The sequence below is a fragment of the Triticum aestivum genome, chromosome 1B, assembly GCF_018294505.1.
Source record: "Triticum aestivum cultivar Chinese Spring chromosome 1B, IWGSC CS RefSeq v2.1, whole genome shotgun sequence".
NCBI classification, from domain to species: Eukaryota; Viridiplantae; Streptophyta; class Magnoliopsida; order Poales; family Poaceae; genus Triticum; species Triticum aestivum.
This window is the reverse complement of record NC_057795.1, coordinates 487,374,180-487,398,206: the sequence shown is the minus strand read 5'-3', so window position 1 is coordinate 487,398,206 and position 24,027 is coordinate 487,374,180.

The window sequence follows — 24,027 nt, the reverse complement described above, 5'->3', positions numbered from 1 at the left end:
TTCCAACTACTGTCTTAGTTGTACGTCTGGTTGGAGCGGTTGAGTATTTAAACTCGAGGACACGCAGTCCCGGACACCCAATCGCTGAGCACGCAGCTCAGGACACCAAGTCCTCACCGTATTCTCCTTGAACTAAGGTCACACAGACCTCATCCAATCACTCGTGGTAAGTCTTCAGGTGACTTCCAAACCTTCACAGACTCGGTCACTCGGTGATCCACAATTCCTCTTGGATGCTCTAGACCATGATGCCTAACCGTCTGGAAGAAGCACAGTCTTCAAAGGTAACAAGCGTCGGATCCACGCAGGATCAATCTCTTCAGTGATGCTCAATCACTTTGGGGTTTGTAGGTGTTTGGGTTTGGGTTTTTCCTCACTTGATGATTTTTGCTTAAAGTCCTCGGAGGATGGGTTGCTCTCAAATGAAAAGTGTGAGTTTCTCTTGGAGCAGCCAACCACTAGTGGTTGTAGGGGGCGGCTATTTATAGCCTAGGGAGCAGCCCGACATGATAAGACATAAATGCCCTTGTCTGATATGACCGTTAGATGGATAAGATATTTTGGGACAGCTGGCGCGTAGCACAGCAACGGTCGGAAATTTGACTATCAAATTCCTCAGGGCTATCATGAACCTCACTGTGTAGGCAATCCGCCCTGGCGAATTCCTAACACCTCAGTCAGAACAAATTCCTCAGCGGCCAAAAGAACTTCATCTCTATCACTGAAGAAATTTACTGAACTGTATGAGATTTCCAAAGCTTCACTCCAAGGGTTTGGTAGGTTTAGGATTTTGAGTTGAGCACCACATGGAAATTTTTCCTTAGTATTTCCTCGACCCCCTTTAACAATACGGTGTTTCCTATGACTTAAGAAAGAGAAAAACAAAACTATGAAAATGAAAGTCTTCAAGCTTCATATTCCTCACACGAATATCAAGTCTTCACGGTAACACCAATTTCTTCACGTTCAAAGTCTTCATGAAAGTCTTCAGAAATACCAAAATCTTCAGTCGAAGATATTCATTTTTAGGGGTCGACTTTCCTGTAAATATCAAACTCCTCATAGACTTATAGACCTGTGTACACTCACAAACGCATTAGTCCCTTAACCTATAAGTCTTCAATACACCAAAATCACTAAGGGGCACTAGATGCACTTACAATCTCCCCCTTTTTGGTGATTGATGACAATATAGGTTAAGTTTTCAACGGGGATAAACATGTGAAGTGTAAGTACTGATATTGAGGAATTTGATTGCAAGATATAGAAGAACTCCCCCTGAAGATGTGCATAGTGAGGAATTTGCTTTTGAAGCAATGCACACTTGAAGAGTTGAATCATGGAGATCTCCCCCTATATCTTGTAATTCATACACGCATTTGACATATAATATGAAGAATTTGAAATGCATGATGAAATATGGTGCCTGATGAAATTCAGCATGCGTGCAATAATATTAATGAGGAACAAGCATGCAGAATAACGCATCAAGAGTATCAAAGCACAGTGCATCAAAAGTATCAGGGCACCATCGGGTTTAAGATTACAACTCGGTAGAATAAAGTTTCAGAAGAACGAGAGTTGTAACTTAGCAAAAAAATGCCCATATAATAGACCCGCTTGAAGACTAACTCAAATTTCTCCCCCTTTGTCATCGAATGACCAAAAGGATCGAAACTGAGGACTAATGCCCCTGACGAATATCAAGTTGATGGAGGAGCGCCAGCGTTGTTGGGGTCGGTTGTTGTAGTAGGGCCTGCCGCAGTGTCGTCCGAATCTTCATTTTCATCAGTCTCACATGATGAAGAATAGGAGCTGGCCACCAAGGAAGGAACGTTGACCTTCTTGAATTTCTTCCGTGGAGGTGCAGACTAGTCAAATTCTTCCTTGAGACCCATATTCTCCAGATCTGCAGTGCTGTAGACATGAGATAGAACAGCCCAGGTACGGTTGAAGGTTTCATGGAGGTAGTATTGGTTTTATTCACTGCATTGTGTGTTGAGGTCATGTTGTGAAGAATTGAACCAAACTGACGCTTGATCCATTTATGATTGCGATCAACCTTCTGATGAAGACTGAGGAGTAACTCATGATCAGTCATCATCCTGGGAGCTGTGGCTTGAGGATTTTGCTTGGCGGCAGAGTCATGTGTGGCAGAGTAATCATTGGTGGAGTAGGATGCAACCTTGCGAAATTGACCATCCAATGGACGAATGCCTTCATCTATCATAGCAGATGCCTTGCCTTTGTCATCAGCTGAGGAATATGTCCGTTTGAGGACTTCAATCGGGGGCAAGTAGCTGCCATGGTTCAAAGTGTTAGCATTGTAACTTAGTGAAGCCCTTGTCCTGATGAATCTCATAATCCATGGTGCATAAGGCTTCAGCTCAAATGGTGACATAGCAATATTCGCCAGAGTCCTCATGAAGAAATCATGGAAGTTGAGGGGAACGCCATGAATGATATTGAAAAGCATGTTCTTCATGATGCCAACGACCTCTTCATCATTTGAGTCGTGGCCTTTGATTGGACTCATTGTCTTCGTCAGAATGCGATAGACAGTCCGGGGCACATATAGTAATTCCTTGACGAGGAATTTGGTTCGAGGAGCCTGCCCTGGCTTCAAAGGCTTCATCAGCACTTGCATGAAATGATTTGAAAGTTCAGGTTCACTGTAGACGCAACGAGCACCGTCAAGGGGAGGACTGAGTGGGAGGGCACGAAGCAATTCAGTTGCTGGTGCCTTGTAGTGAGTATTTTCAGACATCCAGTCCAGCACCCATGAATTCACATCTTCAGAGTTTCCTGTGATGTGCAGCGTTGCATAGAATTGAAGAATGAGTTCTTCATTCCAGTCACAGATGTCAGTGCAGAAATTTAGCAATCCAGCATCGTGAAGAACACTGAGGACTGGCTCGAAGCACGGCAGAGACTCCATGTCCACATGAGGAATATGTTCATGATCGAAGACTTTGTCTTTGTTGAACAGTACTGAGGAATAGAAATTTGCTTGACTAGCAGTCCAGAAACGCCTCTTCCTTATGCGAGCAGAGTCATAGGGGTTATAGTCAGTGAAGAACACATGCTCGCTGAAGAAATCTTCAGCCTTGAACTTTTGCTTCTTTGAGAATGGATCCGTTGGCTTGGGCACTGGAGTGTCAGTGAGTTGCATCACAACCTCAGGAATCGCAATCTCAGGTTCTTCAGGCTGAGGAATTTCTGGTTCCTCTTCAGTAGCAGTCTGCGTGTTCAAGGTTCAACAACAACAGCTTCTTCAGCACTAGCGGCTGGAATGTCTTCATGCATAGACGAGGTGGGATGAGTTTCTTCAGAGCCCATTTGAACTGTTGGTGCAGGGGACTGAGGTATTTGTTGAAGTGGGGTGAAGAGTGGAGTATTGGGGTGCTGACTTTCCCAAAAGTCATCATTCATCACGGGCGTTGTGCAGCCAATGTCCACGTCTTCATCTTCAATTTCTTCAACGCCAGCCTCTTCAGCTGTGAACTGAGGCATTGGCGAGGAAGCAACAGGCGTTGAAGGGATCACATCCACTTCAATTTCTTCATCAACCTGCTCTGACGAAGCAGCTGATTGAGGTTCTTCAGTAGATCCGCTAGGGATCACATATTCCTCACCAAAAGGAACAAGGTCCTTTGATGACATGGTGGAAATTGGAACAACATCAATTGGATTCTCAATAGATCTTGTCAGAGGCTTCATCTTCTTTGGAGCTGAAGATTCTAAAGCACTGGATGCTTTCCTTTCCTTCACTGCAGCTTGCTCTGTAGCCTTGGTCTTCTTCACATCGAATGCACATGGAAGAATTGGAGTTGGGGTAGGTGCAGATGGAAATGTGGTTTCTGTTTGAATTTCCTCAGGCGCACCTGATGCAGTTGCCCTGACATTTTCAGTTTCTTCAGGCGCACCACTAGTGGATGCCCTGATAATTTCTTCAGCGGCTGGAATGGAGTCATCAGCCCTGGAACTAGCATTTTCTTTAGCATCCTGAATGTCATCAGCAGTGCTGGCATGTTCTTCAGTTGGCTGAGTAGAAGCTTCAGCATGAGGAATTTCTTGTTGCGATGGGGATGCAACATTTGTGAATTTCTCAGTCAGTTTCACAAACCTGACTTTGGCTCCTTGCCAATCAGCATAGTAAGCATTGAAGTCATTGTTGAGGGTTTTGAATTCAGCTTGGATCTTGAGGAGTTCATCAGTTGTCATATTGACAACGTTATTCTTCAGGAACTTCTCCTTTCTGAACTGAGTCTTCTTGATCTGACTGGCCTTCTCAAATTTCCATTTCTCTTCAGTGATGAAATGGGTCAGCATGTGACTTTGACCAGGAGTCAACTTAAAATCAGGCATAGGAGTATTTGGATCCTTGTGACAGAGATCAATGTAATCAAGGATTACCCTTGGATCCAAAAGCAGTGGCACATTTGTGCCTTTGGCTCTAGCGGCCCTTTCTTGTCGGTCTCTCATGATTTCTGCAAGTTCATCATCATCAGCTTCATCGTCAGATGGCACGTGGAAAGCGACCTATTTCTTCTTCGGACTTGGCCGAGTACCTCGACCAGCCGTTGCCTTAGTCTTCAACAGGGTGGGGCCTGATCAAGATTTTGGTGCAGCTGAGGAACTTGTTGAGGCACCAGAGGGAATAGAGATGCCTGTTGTCCTTTGGCACGTGGCCAGATGTACAGGTGTTGAGGACTTTCCAGGAGCAGCTGAGGATTTTGGAGGAGGAGCAGTAGTTGGTACTGGCCGTGAGGGCTTTGAAGACTCTGGTCGTGAGGGCCTTGAAGATTCTGGCCATGAGGGCATTGCTGAGGAACTTGGCCATGAGGGCATAGTTGGTGAAGCACTTGGCTTGTGAGCAGGCTTCTTTGCCATTGATTTTCTTGGCTTGACAGAGGTCTCAGTGGCAGTAGCAGCAGCAGAGTCTTCATTGAATTTCCTCACTGCTTCTTTAGCTTGTCTCGCCAACTTAGCTTGGCGCTTGGCCCATTCTTTAGGAAAATCCTCACCATGCTTGATGCTGGTGGGGTCAGCTTTTTAGCCAGGTGCCAATGGAGCACTTGGGAATGGAGGATTAAGTGCGAATTTCTTCATATACTTTGGATTCACATATCTGTACTCCCTCCATTCTCTTGCCCATCTCCGTTCAATCTTCTGTATGCGCACCTTGCGCTGAGTTTTAGTTTCTTTTCCGTACTTAGCCTCATCAGGTGTGCAACAATCAGTATAGAGGTCCTTAGGGATTTCAAAAGCAGTCATGACCTCAGGCTTCTTTCCTCCTTTCTGTGGCTTCTTACCATTAGCCATATTCTTCAGATGAGGAGTTTGAACAATCGAATTTTCTAAAGAAGTATGCAACTTTTCTTCGAGGAACACTGCAAATGAGTTAAGTTGATGAGAACCTAGTGATTCAGCAGCGGACATGAGTACCTATGAACAGAGTATAGTTGCGAGGAATTTGGAGAGGTCATATGCGTTCTCAGAAGGTTTTTTAAAAAGAACAAGTTTGAGGAATTTGACCAGATGAGACTTGAAGAATTTCACTAAGCGTTCTTTTTCTTAGGTTCCAGAGTTGTATAGATCGAGGATCCACACAATTGAGGAATCTTGAAGAAAAATGATGCTTAGAGAAACAAATCAAGAACAGATGACTAGTGAGGTGTTTTGTGTGTGGATTTGAAGAATAAAACACCTTTGAAGATTTTGTTGTGAAATTTCGAATCAAAAGAGGTAGTAAAAGTAACTTTTAATTACCCTGGATGAAGAACACGACGAACTGAGAAGCAGAACAGTGAAGTTCGTCGATGTAGATCTTCCACGCCCTAACTTGGCGGAGGAAGACAGCTACGGTGGCGGCGGAGTGAAGATTTCCGCGGTCGGCGCGAGTACAACGACGACGAGGTCGAGGCAGTGAAGCTCTTCCTCACCGGCGACGATGGAGTAGCGGCGGCGCTAGGGTTTGAGGAGCTCGAGCGAGAGAGAGAGAGCGGTCGAGCGGAGTAAAGGAAGTGAGGAAGGGGAGAGGGGGTATTTATAGTCGCAGTGAAAAATTGTTCGCCCGAAGATTTAGGACGAACCTGCCCCTGACCCTTCTCCTTCGCTTGACATGTGTCACCCACGTACTGAGGAGTGGAGATCGTGTTAGATCGTGGGTGAATAGATAAGTCTATCATGGGATCCGGAACGGATTGAGCGGTAAAACCGAAAATTTTGGATAAGATTAATTTTAAAGTTCGTTCGCAAATTCTTCAGCTGACAAGGACACAGTGAAGATTTGAACGAGTTTCAAATAGAACGCACATGAAGAATTTGTGAATAGATTGGGTTGAGTATAGCATAGAGGGGAAGGGTCCGATCACATTCACTTAGCAGAAAATGCAACTTGGAGAAATAGCCATAAGTGAATGTTGTAGAGGACATAAACTCATATATATATATATATATATATATATATATATATATATATATATATATATATATATATATATATATAGCCAATGAAGAAAAACGTCGGAAACAGTGAAGATTTTGCAAAGTTGAAGAATTTGAAAAACTGAAGAATTCAAAACTGAGGAATTTCAAAAATGAAGATTTTCAACTTTGGTGGTGGCGTGACCCACCGTATAAGAATCATGATTTCAGACACCGCGTACAATTGTCTTAGGGTTCTGAGAATCAAATTCTTCATTAATTTCTTCACACTTAGAGTGTTATTCTTCATTGATTGAAGAAAAACGCTTCTTCATGTGTTGCACATCTAAGTCATCAATTTTGCATAAGTGTCAGGATGTGTGTCCTTTTCAGAGAACATTCGAAGATTCTAAGATATTTAGCTCACACCGCAACTTGCTAAATCTCTTCTCATCCAAGGGCTTTGTGAAGATATCGGCTAGCTGTTCTTCAGTCTTCACGTGCTCGATGGAGATGTCGCCCTTCAACACATGATCACGAAGAAAATGATGACGAATCTGAATGTGCTTTGTCTTCGAGTGCTGAACTGGGTTGTGAGCAATCTTGATGGCACTCTCATTGTCACAGAGGAGAGGCACATTCTTCACGTTGATGCCGTAGTCCTTGAGGGTTTGCTTCATCCATAGCAGTTGAGCACAGCAAGAACCAGCAGCAATGTACTCAGCCTCTGCAGTAGACAGTGATACGCAGTTCTGTTTCTTCGAGGACCAACAGACCAAAGATCGTCCGAGGAAATGACAAGTACCAGATGTTGACTTGCGGTCCACACGATCACCAGCATAGTCAGAGTCAGAATATCCAATGAGATCAAAAGTAGAGCCCTTGGGGTACCATAATCCTAGTGTTGGTGTGTGAGCTAGATATCGAAGAATATGCTTCACAGCCTTATGGTGTGATTCCTTCGGTGCAGCTTGAAATCGGGCACACATGCAAACACTAAGCATTATATCTGGCCTAGATGCACATAAGTACAATAACGAACCAATCATGGAGCGGTATACCTTGTGATCGAAGTCAATACCATTTTCATCAGTGCATAGATGGCCATTTGTGGGCATAGGAATTTTGACGCCTTTGCAATCTTGCATGCCGAATTTCCTCAGAACTTCCTTGAGGTATTTCTCCTGAGATATGAATATGCCATTGTGTTGTTGACGAATTTGAAGACCTAAAAAGAATTTCAACTCTCCCATCATAGACATTTGATATTCTTCACTCATCATATAGGCAAATTCATCACTATAACGTTGGTCAGTACAGCCAAAGATAATATCATCAACGTATATTTGGCACACAAACAGTTCACCATCATAAGATTTAGTAAAGAGAGTAGGGTCGAGTGAACCGGGTGTGAAGCCATTCTTCATGAAGAATTCCTTCAAAGTGTCATACCACGCCCGAGGGGCCTGCTTGAGGCCATACAGGGCCTTGTTGAGTCTGAAGACTTTGTCAGGATTCTTTGGATCTTCAAAACCTGGGGGTTGAGCAACATATACTTCTTCCTCAAGCTTACCATTGAGGAATGCACTTTTCACATCCATTTGTTGTAAGATAATATTATGATGGTTAGCATAAGCAAGTAATATGCGAATAGCCTCAAGTCTAGCAACAGGTGCAAAAGTTTCATCGAAATCAATTCCTTCAACCTGTGTGTAGCCTTGAGCTACAAGTCGTGCCTTATTCCTCACCACAAGGCCATTTTCATCTTGCTTGTTGCGGTAGATCCACTTTGTGCCAATGATATTATGCTTGCGAGGATCTGGACGTTTGACCAGTTCCCAGACATTGTTGAGCTCGAACTGATGTAATTCTTCTTGCATGGCCTGAATCCACTCAGGCTCCAGAAATGCTTCATCTACCTTAGTGGGCTCTGTAATAGAGACAAAAGCATAGTGCCCACAAAAGTTAGATAAATGTGAAGCTTTTGAGCGTGTGAGAGGACCTGGCGCTCGAATGTCATCGATGATCTTTTCCACTTGCACTTCTTTTGCAATGCGAGGATGAGCTGGTTGTCGTTGAGGAATTTGATCAGCATTTTCTTCAGCACCATTTTCTTCAGCATTTTCATCAGGTGCACCAGCTCGATTTTCTTCACGTTCTGGAATGAATTCTTCAACAGATTCTTCGGTAGGAATAACATCCTCAGTAGCCTTGAACTTGATAGAATCCTCAGGTGCTGGTTCATCTATCACAGAAGGTCGGTGTTCTCTTTGCGAGCCATTAGTTTCATCGAACCGCACATCTACAGTTTCAACAACCTTGTGAAGAACGTTGTTGAAGACTCTGTAGGTGTGCGAGTCCTTTCCGTAACCAAGCATAAAACCTTCATGTGCTTTCGGTGCAAATTTAGCATTGTGATGAGGATCTCTAATCCAACATTTAGCACCGAAGACTTTGAAATAACTCACATTGGGTTTCTTGTCAGTGAGGAGTTCATAGGCAGTCTTCTTGAAGAATTTGTGAAGATATACCCGATTGATGATGTGGCACGCAGTATCAATTGCATCAATCCAAAAACGACGAGGCGTTTTGTATTCATCAAGCATAGTGCGAGCCATTTCAGCGAGGGTTCTGTTCTTGCGCTCCATGATGCCATTCTGCTGAGGAGTATAAGGAGCAGATAACTCATGAGTAATACCAAGTTCATCAAGATAGCCATCAAGACCGGAATTCTTGAACTCGGTCCCATTGTCAGTTCTGATGTGCTTGATCTTCACACCAAAGTTGGTTGAAGCCCTCGAGGAAAATCGTTTGAAGATTTCCTGCACTTCATGTTTGTAAGTGACAATGTGTACCCATGTGTAACGAGAATAGTCATCAACAATAACAAAGCCATATAGAGATGCATCATTTGAAACAGCAGAATAATGATTAGGACCAAAGAGATCCATGTGAAGCAATTCAAATGGACGAGTAGTGGTCATGATAGTCTTTGCTGGATGCTTGGCCTTTGTCATCTTTCCAGCTTCACAAGCTCTGCATAAGTGATCCTTGAGGAATTTGACATTCTCAATGCCAATGACATGCTTCTTCTTTGCAAGCGTGTTCAGATTCCTCATGCCAGCATGACCAAGTCGTCGATGCCATAGCCAGCCTTCTGAAGCTTTTGCAAGTAAGCACACGGCTGGTTGTGGTCCTGTAGAGAAATCAACAATATACATATCTCCTCTCCTAAAGCCTTCGAAGACTTTGGAATGGTCAGCTTCCATGATCACAACACATTGATATCTTCCAAAGACAACAACCATATCAAGATCAGAAAGCATTGAGACAGACATGAGGTTGTATCCTAAGGACTCGACAAGCATGACTTTGTCCATGTGTCGATCCTTTGAGATCGCAACCTTACCTAGACCAAATACCCGACTTTTGCCTTTGTCTGCGAAGATGATGTGCTTCAGATGTGACGGTGTTAAGGGAGCATCCATCAATAGACTCTTGTCACCCGTCATGTGATTTGTACATCCACTATCTAGAACATACTCGTTGGCTTTGGGCTGATCATCCTGCAGGTGAATTAGTGCAACTTATGATCTTATATACTTCATCAGTGAAGAATATGATATCAAGTTCATCAGATGAATTTCATCAAACAGTAAAACAGATATTTCAGTAAGAGGACGTGTGAAATGAAAGTTCATTTCATCATGATTCGCCTGCGCCCTTTCAGGCATTTTTGTCGGGCCTCCAGCAAATTCTACAGACGTTTAAAGCACGTCTGGAGACCTGACCCTGCATAAAGGATTAGTTCTTTTTCTTCACCACCCACATCTGAAGGGGTGGCAAAGAGTTCATCACTCTGCGAGCACCATATGAGAGGGGTTAGGGTAAGCATATGAATAAGCAGAGAAATTCTTCGAGGACTTATGAACATAATGATTTGAAGAATAATGCGCATATTCATAGCCCTTAGCTCGACCTTACGAAACAGAGGGGTTAGCACGATGATGATCATATGAGGACTTTGACCCATTTGAGGAATTTGATCCATGTGAAGAATTTGGTTCGTATGAGGGCTTGGATCCATATGAAGAATTAGGTCCATATGAAGAGTTTGATCTGGGGTTCCTCTTCTTCACAGGTGGTGTCATGAGGACATTCACCTGAAGACTTTCAACATAACTGTTGGGAACCCAGATTTTCTTCATAGGGGAACCGTTCCTGCAGTTAGTCCCAACATATCTAGCAAATACTTCACCATTCTGATTTTTGAACAGTTTATAGTTGGAGTAAAATGACTCATCAGAAGAATGAGGAGATTCACATGTAAAGGCATATAAGTTGGATGGATCAACTGGAGGTCCCTTTGTAGCAACCCATGCGGTTTTGGGGTACTGCTCAGGCTTCCAATATGTTCCATCAGCATTGAGTTTCCTCTCAAAGGCAATACCCTCTTTCCTAGGGTTTCTGTTGAGGATCTGCTTTTTGAGCACATCACAAAGAATCTGATGCCCTTTGAGGCTCTTGTACATGCCTGTTGTGTACAATTCCTTCAGCCCTGCATCATTAGTGATACTAGCAATGTCCTCAGATGAGGAATTAGTGATAGCCGAGGCAGGTGAAGAATTTTTAATAGTTGAAGCATTTGAACATTCAGGTGAAGAATTAGCAGATTCACGTTCAATGCACTTTAAGCATGGAGGAACAAATTCTTCTTGAGTAGCGCTGATTTGTTGAGCAAGTAATGAATCGCGATGCTTCTAAAGATCTTCATAACTCACTCTTAGCTTCTCAAGATCTTGCTTTCTTTGAAGAAATTCATAAGAAAGCTTCTTGTGATCAAATAAGAGAGTGTTATGATGACTTTGAAGGTTGTCAAACTTAGACTGAAGTCTCTGAAGATTTTCAGTTAAGTCTTTAGTGCGGTCCATTTCATCACCCAACATATCATCACTTTTGTCTAGCATGTTTTGAAGTTTTTCAATAGCCTTTTGTTGTTTCACAGCAATCTTAGCAAGTTTAGAGTGACTGGGCTTAAGATTTTCATCAGATTCATCCTCACTAGATTCAGAGGAGGGGGTATTTTGTTACATTGGCACCTTTTTCCATGAAGCAATAGGTGGGAGCATAGTCATCATTGTCTTCGTCAGCCTTGTTGGTGTGGTCAATTTCTTCAGAGTTGAAGATAGATTTGCTGACGAAAGGAGTAGCGAGAGCCAGACTCGCCACACCAGACTCGGACTCCTCAGAAGCCTCCTCTTCCTCATGTTCCTCATATTCAGCTTCAGAGTCCATTTCCTTGCCAATGAATGCCCGAGCCTTCTTGGAGCCGCTCTTCTTGTGAGATGAAGACTTCAAGGATTTTGATGATGAAGATTTTTAAGATTTCTTCTTCTTCTTAGCGTTGTCAGAACTGTAATCCTTGCATTTCTTCTTCTTTAATTCCTTTTCCCATTGAGGACAATCCTGAATATAGTGACCAGGTTTGTTGCATTTGTGGCAAAGTCTTCTCTTATAGTCACTTGATGAGGAATCACTGCTTCTTGAGGATTTTCCAAGGCGACCACATCTTGAGAACTTCTGGAACTTCTTCACGAGCAGTGCTAGCTCCTGGCTCAATTCTTCAGGATCACCGAGGCTACTACCAGAGTCTTCACATTCAGATTCAGACACAGCCTTGGCCTTCAGGGCACGTGTTTTGCCATAGCTTGAACCATATAGATCTCTCTTTTCAGCAAGCTGGAACTCATGAGTATTTAGACTCTCGAGGATATCAGCTAGATCTAGTGACTTGTAATCAACTCGCTCTTGAATCATCAGTGCCAGAGTATCAAATGAGAAATCTAGCGATCTCAGCAATTTCTTCACCACCTCATGGTCGGTGATGTCAGTGGCGCCAAGCGCTTGAAGCTCATTTGAGATGTCAGTGAGGCGATTGAAGGTTTGCTGAACATTTTCATTGTCAAGTCTTTTAAGCGGTTAAAGAGATTGCGAAGAACGTCAACACGAGAGTCACGTTGAGTTGAGACTCCTTCGTATACTTTGGAGAGCCTATCCCAGATAAGCTTAGCAGTTTCCAAAGCACTCACTCTACCATACTGTCCTTTACTCAAATGGCCACATATGATAATCTTCGCTTGAGAATCGAGTTGCTTGAATCTCTTCACATCAGCAGCATTCAGAGAAGGTGTGACTAAGGGAACACCATTTTCCACAACGTACCAGAGATCGTTGTCAATTGCTTCAAGATGCATTCGCATCTTATTCTTCCAGTAGGGGTAGTCCGTGCCATCGAAGGTAGGACACCCAGCGGAGACCTTGATCATACCTGCGGTCGACATAACTAGAACTCCAGGTGGTTAGACCAAAATCACATAGAACAAGGGAGTACCTTGCTCTGATACCAATTGAAAGTGCGTTATATCGACTAGAGGGGGGTGAATAGGCGATTTTTATAAATTCTTCATTGAGGAATTTGCCGGTGAGGAAATTCCTTAGCGAAGAACTACTAGCAGCGGAATAAGTACTCAGAAGTAAGCATAACAGGATACAGACATAGTCATCATGATGAAATGAAGACAAGCACAGAGTACAGAAAGCGTAAACACAGGATAACACAAGATGAAGACAAACAGACTGAAGAAATTGAACTGAGGAAATTGAGAAAGTCTTCAGTCAAAGTCTTCAAACACAGATATGAACAATCACTCAACACAGTAATGAGGAAATGAAAGAGTTGAGGAAATAGAACCAGTAAGGTTGGTGAAGACAATGATTTGGTAGACCAGTTCCAACTGCTGTCTCAGTTGTACGTCTGGTTGGAGCGGCTGAGTATTTAAACTCGAGGACACACAGTCCCGGACACCCAGTCGCTGAGCACGCAGCTCAGGACACCAAGTCCTCACCGTATTCTCCTTGAACTAAGGTCACACAGACCTCGTCCAATCACTCGTGGTAAGTCTTCAGGCGACTTCCAAACCTTCACAGACTCGGTCACTCGGCGATCCACAATTCCTCTTGGATGCTCTAGACCATGACGCCTAACCGTCTGGAAGAAGCACATTCTTCAAAGGTAACAAGTGTCGGATCCACTCAGGATCAATCTCTTCAGTGATGCTCAATCACTTTGGGGTTTGTAGGTGTTTGGGTTTGGGTTTTTCCTCACTCGATGATTTTCGCTCAAAGTCCTCGGAGGATGGGTTGCTCTCAAATGACAAGTGTCAGTTTCTCTCGGAGCAGCCAACCAGCTAGTGGTTGTAGGGGGCGGCTATTTATAGCCTAGGGAGCAGCCCGACATGATAAGACATAAATGCCCTTGTCTGATATGACCGTTAGGTGGATAAGATATTTTGGGACAGCTGGCGCGTAGCACAGCAACGGTCGGAAATTTGACTATCAAATTCCTCAGGGCTATCATGTTCCTCACTGTGTAGGCAATCCGCACTAGCGAATTCCTAACTCCTCAGTCAGAACAAATTCCTCAGCGACCAGAAGAACTTCGTCTCTGTCACTGAAGAAATTGACTGAACTGTATGAGATTTCCAAAGGCTTCACTCGAAGGGTTTGGTAGGTGTAGGATTTTGAGTTGAGCATCACATGGAAATTTTTCCTTAGTATTTCCTCGACCCCCTTTAACAGTACGGTGTTTCCTATGACTTAAGAAAGAGAAAAACAAACCTATGAAAACGAAAGTCTTCAAGCTTCATATTCCTCGCATGAATATCAAGTCTTCACGGTACACCAATTTCTTCACTTTCAAAGTCTTCATGAAAGTCTTCAGAAATACCAAAATCTTTAGTCGAAGATATTCATTTTTAGGGGTCGACTTTCCCTGTAAATATCAAACTCCTCATAGACTTATAGACCTGTGTACACTCACAAATGCATTAGTCCCTTGACCTATAAGTCTTCAATACACCAAAATCACTAAGGGGCACTAGATGCACTTACAGGTCATCAACTAGTCATGATCAAGAAGTGATCCTGAACTCCTACTTACGTCAAACATAACCCAAAAAACCGTGTTCACTTCCCGGACTCCACCGAAAAGAGACCATCACGGCTACACACACGGTTGATGCGTTTTAATTCGGATTTGGTGTCAAGTTATCTACAACCGGACAAGAACAAATTCCCATCTGCCCATAACCGCGGGCATGGCTTTCGAAAGATTATACCCTGCAGGGGTGTCCCAACTTAGCCCATGATAAGCTCTTGCGATCAACGAAGGATATACCTTCTCCCAGGAAGACCCGATTAAACTCGGAATCCCGGTTTACAAGACATTTCGACAATGGTAAAACAAGACCAGCAAAGCCGCCCGATGTGCCGACAAATCCTGATAGGAGCTACACATATCTCGTTCTCAAGGCACACCGGATAAGCGAAGCGTACAAGAACCGACGTAATCCAAGTTGCCAAGGAATGGTCCCGCAAGGTGCTCTAGTTTGGACCAACACTCGGAGGAGCACTGGCCCGGTGGGTAAATAAAGATGACCCTCGGGCTCTGGAAACCCAAGGGAAAAATGGCTAGGTGAGGCAAATGGTAAAACCAATGTTGGGCCTTGCTGGAGGAGTTTTATTCAAAGCAAACTTTGAAGGGGGTCCCATAAATCACCCAACCGCGTAAGGAACACAAAATCCGGGAACATAATACCGATATGACGGAAACTAGGGCGGCAAGAGTGGAACAAAACACCAGGCATAAGGCCGAGTCTTCCACCCATTACCAAGTATATAGATGCATTAATAAAATAAGAGATATTGTGATATCCCAACATAATCCTGTCCGTCATGGGGCAATCTTCAACTTCACCTGCAACTAACAACGCTCAAAGAGGGGCTGCGCAAAGCGGTAACATAGCCAAGCAACGGTTTGCTAGGAAGGGTGAAAAGGTTAGAGGCTGACATGGCAATTAGGGAGGCTTGATAAACAGGTGATAGGTAGCGCAGCATAGCGATAAAACGAAGCAACTAGCATAGCAATGATAGTAGTGAGATTCAGGATAGCGGTCATCTTGCCTTAAATCCCGCAAGGAAGAAGAACGAGTCCATGAAGAAGATGAAGCCACGAAGACGAACCAAGCGTAGACGAACGAATCCTCACGATCGCAACGAAACGGGAACTATCGAGAAGAAGCACACAACATGGTAAACACACCACACATAGAAAAGAGATGATGCTCAATCAAGTATGATGCATGACAAAGCTACATGAAGCTACTCATGGCAAGAGATGATACAAACAAGAGCAACACATCAAGGCAAGTTTAAATGAGGCCGGAAACAACATATAACAATTCCGGTAAGTCCTCATATGCAAAAATTCGAAATTGGTCCAGATCTGAATAAACCTTATGTTCAAGTTGTTAAACAGCAAGTTAAGATGCACCAAGATGATCTACATGAGATTCTAGTCAAGTTACATATAAATTTCATTAGATTTGGAGCTACACTCTAGAAAATATGAGCAAAACAAGCTAAATATGGCATTGATGCAAAATGCGTACAAACATCAAGCAAACACCTCAAAACAAGGATGCAACATGATATTATGAAACTACATGCAAAATCAAGCAAGTTTCATATAGAGCACACTCAAAACGGAGCAACGGTGCACCACATACACTATACAAGTCATACCAACAATCTGCCCAAAACAGCAACTAGGCATCTTGCAAGCACCAAAACAACATGCTACAGTACCACAATATGAAAAGAAAAGGCATGGACATGATGTATAGGTAAAGCATGACAAAACATGAACACTGAGCTATCTCCAGAAATCACTAGAACATGCTCAGACACACATGACAAGATTGCAAAGAATAACAGTTTCAGGCTTAACAGAAATAACATCAGGTTGCAATGTTTAGAGCTCTCAAACAACATGCTACAGGAACTTAACATGGCAAAAAGGGCATGGCATGAAGCTACTAATTGCATAGAACAAAAGTCCCTTACTGACCATGAGCCAAAAGGGCACAGAAAATATGATGGCACCCATGTAAACATAGCAAGTTATATGTCAGATTCAAACATGGCAGGAACAACGATAAGTAGGCATGTTGGTGAGCTTGTACCACTCACCACAGAGCAATACATGGCATGACAAGGCAACCAACAGTAATAAGACATGTTTATGAAGCTAAGCATGGCAAGAGCAAGTTCATAGGGTGCATGGATCACTAGCAAAGCTCATGGCAAAACTGAACTTAATGTTAACAGGCTTAGAGCAACATTATTTAGCAACTTTTGAGCAAGATTACAACAAGTTACGACAGGATATAAATGGAACCAGGGGCATGAATGGATAGAGCATGACATGCAGAACACAATATCCGTAGTGAACATCTCCAGATTATGCATAGAATGACTTGTAGCAACAGGTTTACATAGCATCACAAAATAACAGATTCAGCCTAGCAAAACAGCAACAAGTACCCTACTTAACAAGCTCGATGCACTCACTACAAGACTCACAAGAAATACATGGATTGCACCCCTGTAAAGATGGCATATCATAGTACAAAACACATGTAGAGATCAACCTCATGAGATGCACACATCAAATGCAACAAAAATAACAAATCATCAAGTTATAACAGTTTCAGCAGAATAACATCATATAGCACTATTGCAATGATGATTCAGGCATCAAGATGAACTCAAATGAACATGGTACAATGGAATGAAATGAAGAGCACCTCATGGTGAACATTTTTATATATTACACGCACCAAACGGAGCAGTATGCAACAAGATATGGCAGGTCAAAGTATGCACCAGAAGGATGAATTTCAGGGACTTAGCCGTTTTTCTAGAAAAAAACGAAACGCGCTATATAACTATTCGACACACGGGGCGGAGGATAAGGGGCTGCTCACCCCGGGCTTCGGCCCATGACGAGGGAGGAGGAAGCAGGCCGGCTGGGCCGGGCGCTGCTGGGCCGGGGCACCGGGGCCGCGAGCGGTCCCACGGGGACGAGCGGGAGGCGCGTTCGTCGTCCATCTCGCAGAAGACGAGGCCGGCGGCGCGGGAAGGTGGCACGGGGCTCCGGTGAGGCCAGCGGAGCCGGGACGAGGTCGGAGACGGGCGAGGGAGGCCGGAACGGGTCGGCGGCGCGCGGATCCGGCCGTCCCCTGGCCGGATCTGACCGGAGACGGGGCCGGCGGAGAGTTTGGGCGCAGGGGCGCGGAGATCCGGCGATGGCGGCCATGACAGCGGCGACCTGCGGGGGAGAGAGAGGCAGTGAGGGAGGAGGAGAGGAAGGAGAAGAAGGACGAGAGGCAGGCGGCGCTGGCCTCGGTGGTCGCCGGCGGGCGGCGGCAGCGGCACTGCTCCGGCGACGGAGGAGGCCCTGGATCGGGATCCACCCGATCCAGACGAGCGAGGCAGCGGGGAGACGGCGGCGGGCTCGCGGGCGCTCAGTTCGGGCCCCGACCTGGGCCCGGCGGGCTGCACCCGGGCTTGGTGGGCCTGCGGGGGAAGTGGGGAAGCTGGGGAGGCGAGGTGGCGCTCGGGGATTGGGTGCAGGCGGCGGCGGGCGGCGACTGATCCAGTTGGGCGGCGACAAGTGGTGAGGCAGGGTTCGGTCGGCGCCAAATTTGAGGAAGATGCGGCGGCTGAGAGGTGGGGGGAGGGGTAGGGTAGGTTTAGGGGCTAGAGAAATGGCTAGGGTTAGGAGGGTTTAGGGGGGTTTTCGGACCCCCGGATCGTGATCGAGCGGCTCTGGACAGAGGGGGAGCTAGGTTGGCTGAAGTGGGCTGTGCTAGAAAGGCCAAGGGCTGCAGGATAGAAGAGAGAGAGGCCCGGTGGCAGTTTCCGGAGTCCGAAAACGCCCGATGTTTGACCGGCAACGATGCCGCTATAAGATTAACGGTTGGGCTAGCAAACGAGCTCCGAATGCGACGAAACTTGACAGGCGCTCTGTCTACACTATAATAAGACCACAAGCCAAGTGACATCCCAATCCGAGAACATTTTATGCCACTTATAAAATAATATTTCGGAGGTGCCGCGGGCGCGTGTGAGAGTGTCTGGCTCAGAACGGACAACGAAGAGAACCGGCGGAACCCGAACGGATGCAAGTTTTTGAAAAACTTGCAGATGAAATGCAGATGATGACATGGCAAAATGCAACACGCAAGAAAATGACATGGCAACAACGGCGAATAACTGGCGGACACCTAGCGCAATGAATCCGGGGCGTTACACCTTCTCTCCTAATCTGCAGATAAACCGGCTTAGAGCCGCAATACGACCCGCCAGCCGTTGAACATCATTGATACACGCCGGTTTAGCCAGAGATGTAATAGCCTTGATCTTTTCCGGATTAGCCTCAATGCCCCTGTTAGATGCCAGAAAACCCAAGAGTTTGCCTGCCGGAACACCGAAGACGCACTTGTACGGATTGAGCATCATCTTATAAACCCGAAGGTCTTCAAAGGTCTCCTTGAGGTTATCTATCAATGTCTCCTTCTTCCTGGATTTTACCACAATATCGTCCACATAAGCATGAACATTGCGCCCAATCTGTGTATGAAGACAATTCTGCACACATCGCTGGTAAGTCGCCTGGGCACTCTTGAGCCCAAAAGGCATAGACACATAGCAGAAGGCTCCAAAGGGAGTGATAAAGGCTGTCTTCTCCTGGTCCTTAACTGCCATCTTGATCTGATGATATCCGGAATAAGCATCCGAAAAACTCAAACGCTCACAACCCGCCGTAGCATCAATGATCTGATCAATACGAGGGAGAGCAAAAGGATCAGCCAGACAAGCCTTGTTCAAGTCTGTGTAATCCACACACATTCGCCAAGTGCCATTTTTCTTAAGCACTAGCACCAGATTAGCTAGCCACTCTGGATGAAAAACTTCAAGTATAAACCCTGCTGCTAAGAGCCGGGCTACCTCCTCACCAATAGCCTTGCGCCTTTCTTCATTGAAGCGGCGGAGAAATTGCTTGACCGGTTTAAACTTAGGATCAATATTGATATTGTGCTCAGCGAGTTCCCTCGGTACACCTGGTATATCAAAAGGTTTCCATGCAAAGATGTCCCGATTCTCACGGATGAACTCGATGAGCTCGCTTTCCTATTTCAGATCCAGAGTGGTGCTGATACTAAACTGTTTAGATGAATCGCCAGGAACAAAATCAACCAATTTAGTCTCATCAGCCGGTTTAAACTTCAGGGTCGGGTCATGCTCTGTGGTGGGCTTCTTCAGAGGAGTCATATCTGCCGGATCAACATTATCCTTATAGAACTTCAACTCTTCTATTGCACAAACCAACTTAGCATAGGCCGCATCACCCTCTTCACAGTCCAAAGCAATCTTATGACTCTCGTGCACCGTGATGGTCCCCTTATGACCCGGCATTTTGAGCTGCAAGTAAATATAACAGGGCCTCGCCATGAACTTTGCGTAAGCCGGCCGTCCAAACAGGGTGTGATATGGGCTCTGGATTTTCACCACTTCAAAGGTTAATGTTTCTGACCTGGAATCATGCTCATCACCAAACACAACTTCCAAAGCTATCTTGCCAACTAGATATGCCGATTTACCTGGTACTACACCATGAAAAATAGTGTTCGACGGTTTAAGATTCTTATCCGTCAATCCCATGCGATGGAAGGTTTCATAATACATGATGTTGATGCTGCTCCCCCTATCCATGAGTACCTTGGTGAACTTATAACCCCTGACCTAAGGTGCCACCACCAAAGCCAGATGACCTGGATTATCAATCCGGGGCGGATGATCCTCTCTGCTCCACACAATGGGCTGCTTGGACCAACACAAGTAACGATGTACTACCGGTTCAACAGCATTAACTACCCTCTTGTGAAGCTTCTGATCTCGCTTGCATAAGCTAGTGGTAAAAACATGATACTGCCCACCATTCAACTACTTCGGGTTACTCTAATAGCCTGATTGTTGCTGAGTCCCCTGATTGTTCTGCTGGTTTTGACCACCTTGGTTGTTCTGGTTGCCCTGATTATTCTGAAATCCAGAGTTTGAACCGCCGCCGCCTTAACCCGGCCCGTGAAATCCTGGACCTGAACCGCTAGACGGACCCTGGTCATACCGGAAGAGATCAGAATTTTTGAACTCCTTCATAATGAAGCAATCCTTCCAGAGGTGCGTGGCCGGAACCTCCTTCGTTCCGTGATTTGGGCAGGGCTGGTTTAACAGGCACTCCAGATTCATGCCTCCACCGCGCTGGGGCGGTTTACCCTTACAACGCTTCTTATTACCCTGCACATTGGTGTTAGCCACAAAATCCGAATTATCCGCTTTATGCTTACCATTATTCCCGTGGCTTGCCTGGTTATGTTGTCCTTTTGTACTGGCATTCTTCTTTCCCTTCTCTGGTTTCTGTTCATCAGAATCAGGATCTTTGGTATTATCAGAATCAACATATTTAACCAGAGCTGCCATGAGTGTTCCCATATCGTTGCAGTGGCACTTGAGCCGTCCCAACTTCATCTTCAGCGTCTTAAACCGGCAATTACCCTCCAATGCCACGATCGCTGTATCAACACTGATGTGGTCCGACGAATGCAGGATTTCTGAAACCCCGCGCACCCAATGAGTTGTTGACTCGTTCTCTCCTTGAACACAAGCAACCAGATCCACAATGGACATGGGTTGTTTGCATGTATCCTTGAAGTTTGCTATAAACCGGGCCTTCAATTGGTCCCATGATCCGATGGAGTTAGCGGGCAGGCTCTTTAACCAAGTGCGAGTTGTTCCTTCCAACATCATGGTAAAGTATTTTGCACATGCCGCTTCATCCACTTCCAGCATCTCCATAGCCATCTCATAGCTCTCAACCCATGACTCAGGGGGTAAATCGGCGGTGTAGTTAGGCACCTTACGCGGGCCCTTAAAATCCTTGGGTAACTGCACATTGCACAGAGCCGAGGTAAGACACGGCACTCCCCAAGAGCTGAAAGCAAGTCCTCGTCCTACTGATGCCGCTGGTTGAACCGGGGCGGGTTGATGATGACCCGTGTAATGCGCTGCTAATGCGTCCTCCCTTCATGCTCTGCCATTATCCACCACGTCCTGAGCATTTGTACCATCGCGCGCCGGATTAGGCCCTCGAGGGGCGTCACGGTTCCGCGCACTGCTTGATACAGCCGGTTCATCAATGTGCCTGTTGTAGCTCTTGCTCGGGCGAGGAGTTGAGTGAATCCTATCTCGGCTGTATGAATAGGCCTGCTGCTACACCATGGCGGTCTGAAGAAGATCCCTAGGCCGCCGCATCTCAACCGCTGCTGGTGACTCACCCTCCATTGGAATAGCTGCCAACCGGGATGCCACAGCGATCATGTTATCCAAAGGGGTGGAGAAGTGACCCGGTGGGGGTGTTGTGTACTGCGGTGGGTTATCTGTTCGTCGAGGCGGGCCCATCATCCGTGGCTGATCCGACGTTCTGGTCCTTGGCGCTGCAGTCCGGTTTACCGCTGCCGGATTGCTGGTCCCCGCTCCTGGTGTACTGAAGAGATTCATTGCATTGTAATCCGTTGGTAGGCGAGACTGATGCCTCCTCCTCAATACATCATTCGACGCTTTCTGATCCAGTAAGAGCCGGTAGTGCTCGGCCTAAATCCTCTGTGCCTGGGCATCTAAAGCGGCCCGTTCCTCAGCCATCCTGATCTCCTCAGCTGCCAAGTCCTCCTTGGCCTGAGTTATCTATTCCTGCAGCTTTGTGACCTCCATGTTATGCCGATCTTGCGTCTCCGGGGTAACTGCCATGGTCAACAGCGTCGTCCAGGCGTCCATCAAACCGGAAAGAACTTGAGTCGGCCGGCGTGCAGGGCCTCCTGCCCCGGCTGCCGATGCGGAATTCATTGCTGCTGCAGTAGAATTTTGCAAGGTTGGCTGTGTACCGGCCATGAAGATCGCAACCTGGTTTGGCAGTTCAAAGGATTCCAGACTACTGCTAGCATCAGAATAACCCCCAAACAGGCCACCCTCAACTTGATACAACGACTCAGTCTCTCCGATAGATGATCCGCCATTGGAGTAGATAGCCGTCTCACCATCAGATACCAGTTCAGATTCGGTACCGTGGATGCATCCTATGAACGCCCGCTTCATGGCAGGCTGAACTCGGGCAGGGCTTGCACGCTGAGCCGTCTCGACGAGGTCGGTGCAGATGTCCGGCTCAGGGCCCGGTTCGCCGATCTTGCCGATGAAGACATGAATTCCTCCGAAGGGGACCCGGTACCCATACTCAATTGAGCTAGCCTCAGGGCCCCAGCCTGCGTCGTCGATGTAGATCTTGCCGCGACGACTCTTGGTCATCCGGCCAACCGTGTACCCTTTGAGTCCCTCGAAGTTGCCCTTCAAGAACTCGAAACCATCGTGTGATAGCCCCATGGTGGGCGCCAACTGTCATGCAAATATCACGTCAGACGTCCTAACAGAAGGACTTAGTCATGGATCCATCGCAACGAGATTAGCTTGAAGGGGTTAAACCGGAACAAAGGACACGGGGAGTTTATACTGGTTTAGCCCCTTGCGGTGAAGGTAAAAGCCTACAATCCAGTTGTTGTGGGATTGATTGAACTCGATGAGTAGGGAGCGAATTTGCTTTACCTAACTATCAAGTTGTTTCTTGTCCCTGAACCGCCGCCGGGTCATCCCTATATATACACAGGTTGACGCCCAGTCGGTCTACAGAATCTCGAGGCCGGCTCATACAAGTGTCCCACTAGGTTTCTCCCTTTCCCTAACTTACAATACAAGTTATACAGCTATGGCGGTTCACTAATATGGGTCCTAATCTGCTATTGGGCTTTGGGCCTCTAGGTCTTCATAGTTAAAGCGCCATAGCCTTCATCTTCATGGGCTCTTGTATAGGACTCCTTGTGAGTGTAATTCGGCCCCTCCTGGGCGGTTTAACTCAGTAGTCATATCCCCAACAACCCCCGTGTGTTGTTCCGATATTTCAGTGTAGGATGGTTTTTTTGAACAAACACTTTGCGCGGTTAGACAAGTAACGGCACGACTTACACGTAATTTGCAAGTTTACGAACAAAAATGACTGTGGCATAGAATAGCACATCCACCCTGCAGCTTAGATGCTATGGTGATACGAGTTTTTACACCATTGGCAGTGAGATCCAATGGCTTGGGAGTACTCTTTATAATTATGCGCAATTTCCAAACTCTCTAAAGGTTTTTTTTCAAATAAAGCATTCAGGCCTCGTGTGTGCCGCTGCATCTTCGATCCAATGGCTCTCCGTTGCTCATATTAGGTGCTCCCCGTAGCTTAATTACCTGCTACGGTGATATGAGCATCTAGGTCGTATGATCAGTGATCAGATGGCACATGCGTAGTACTTGTACTTTCTGCGCATTTCCCAAACTCTCTCAGCCGTATATTGAAAAAACATTCAAACCTCCTACTGTGGGCCATCAGATCTTAGTGAACTCGTATCACCATAGAATCTACGATGCGGGAGCACCTCATATTCTCCCGTGTGAGAAAACATAAGGTGCTATTGCAGCTTGGATGCTATGGTGATACGAGCTTCGAGGTCGTCTGATCTGAGATCCAATGGCATTTGAGCAATCTTTGTG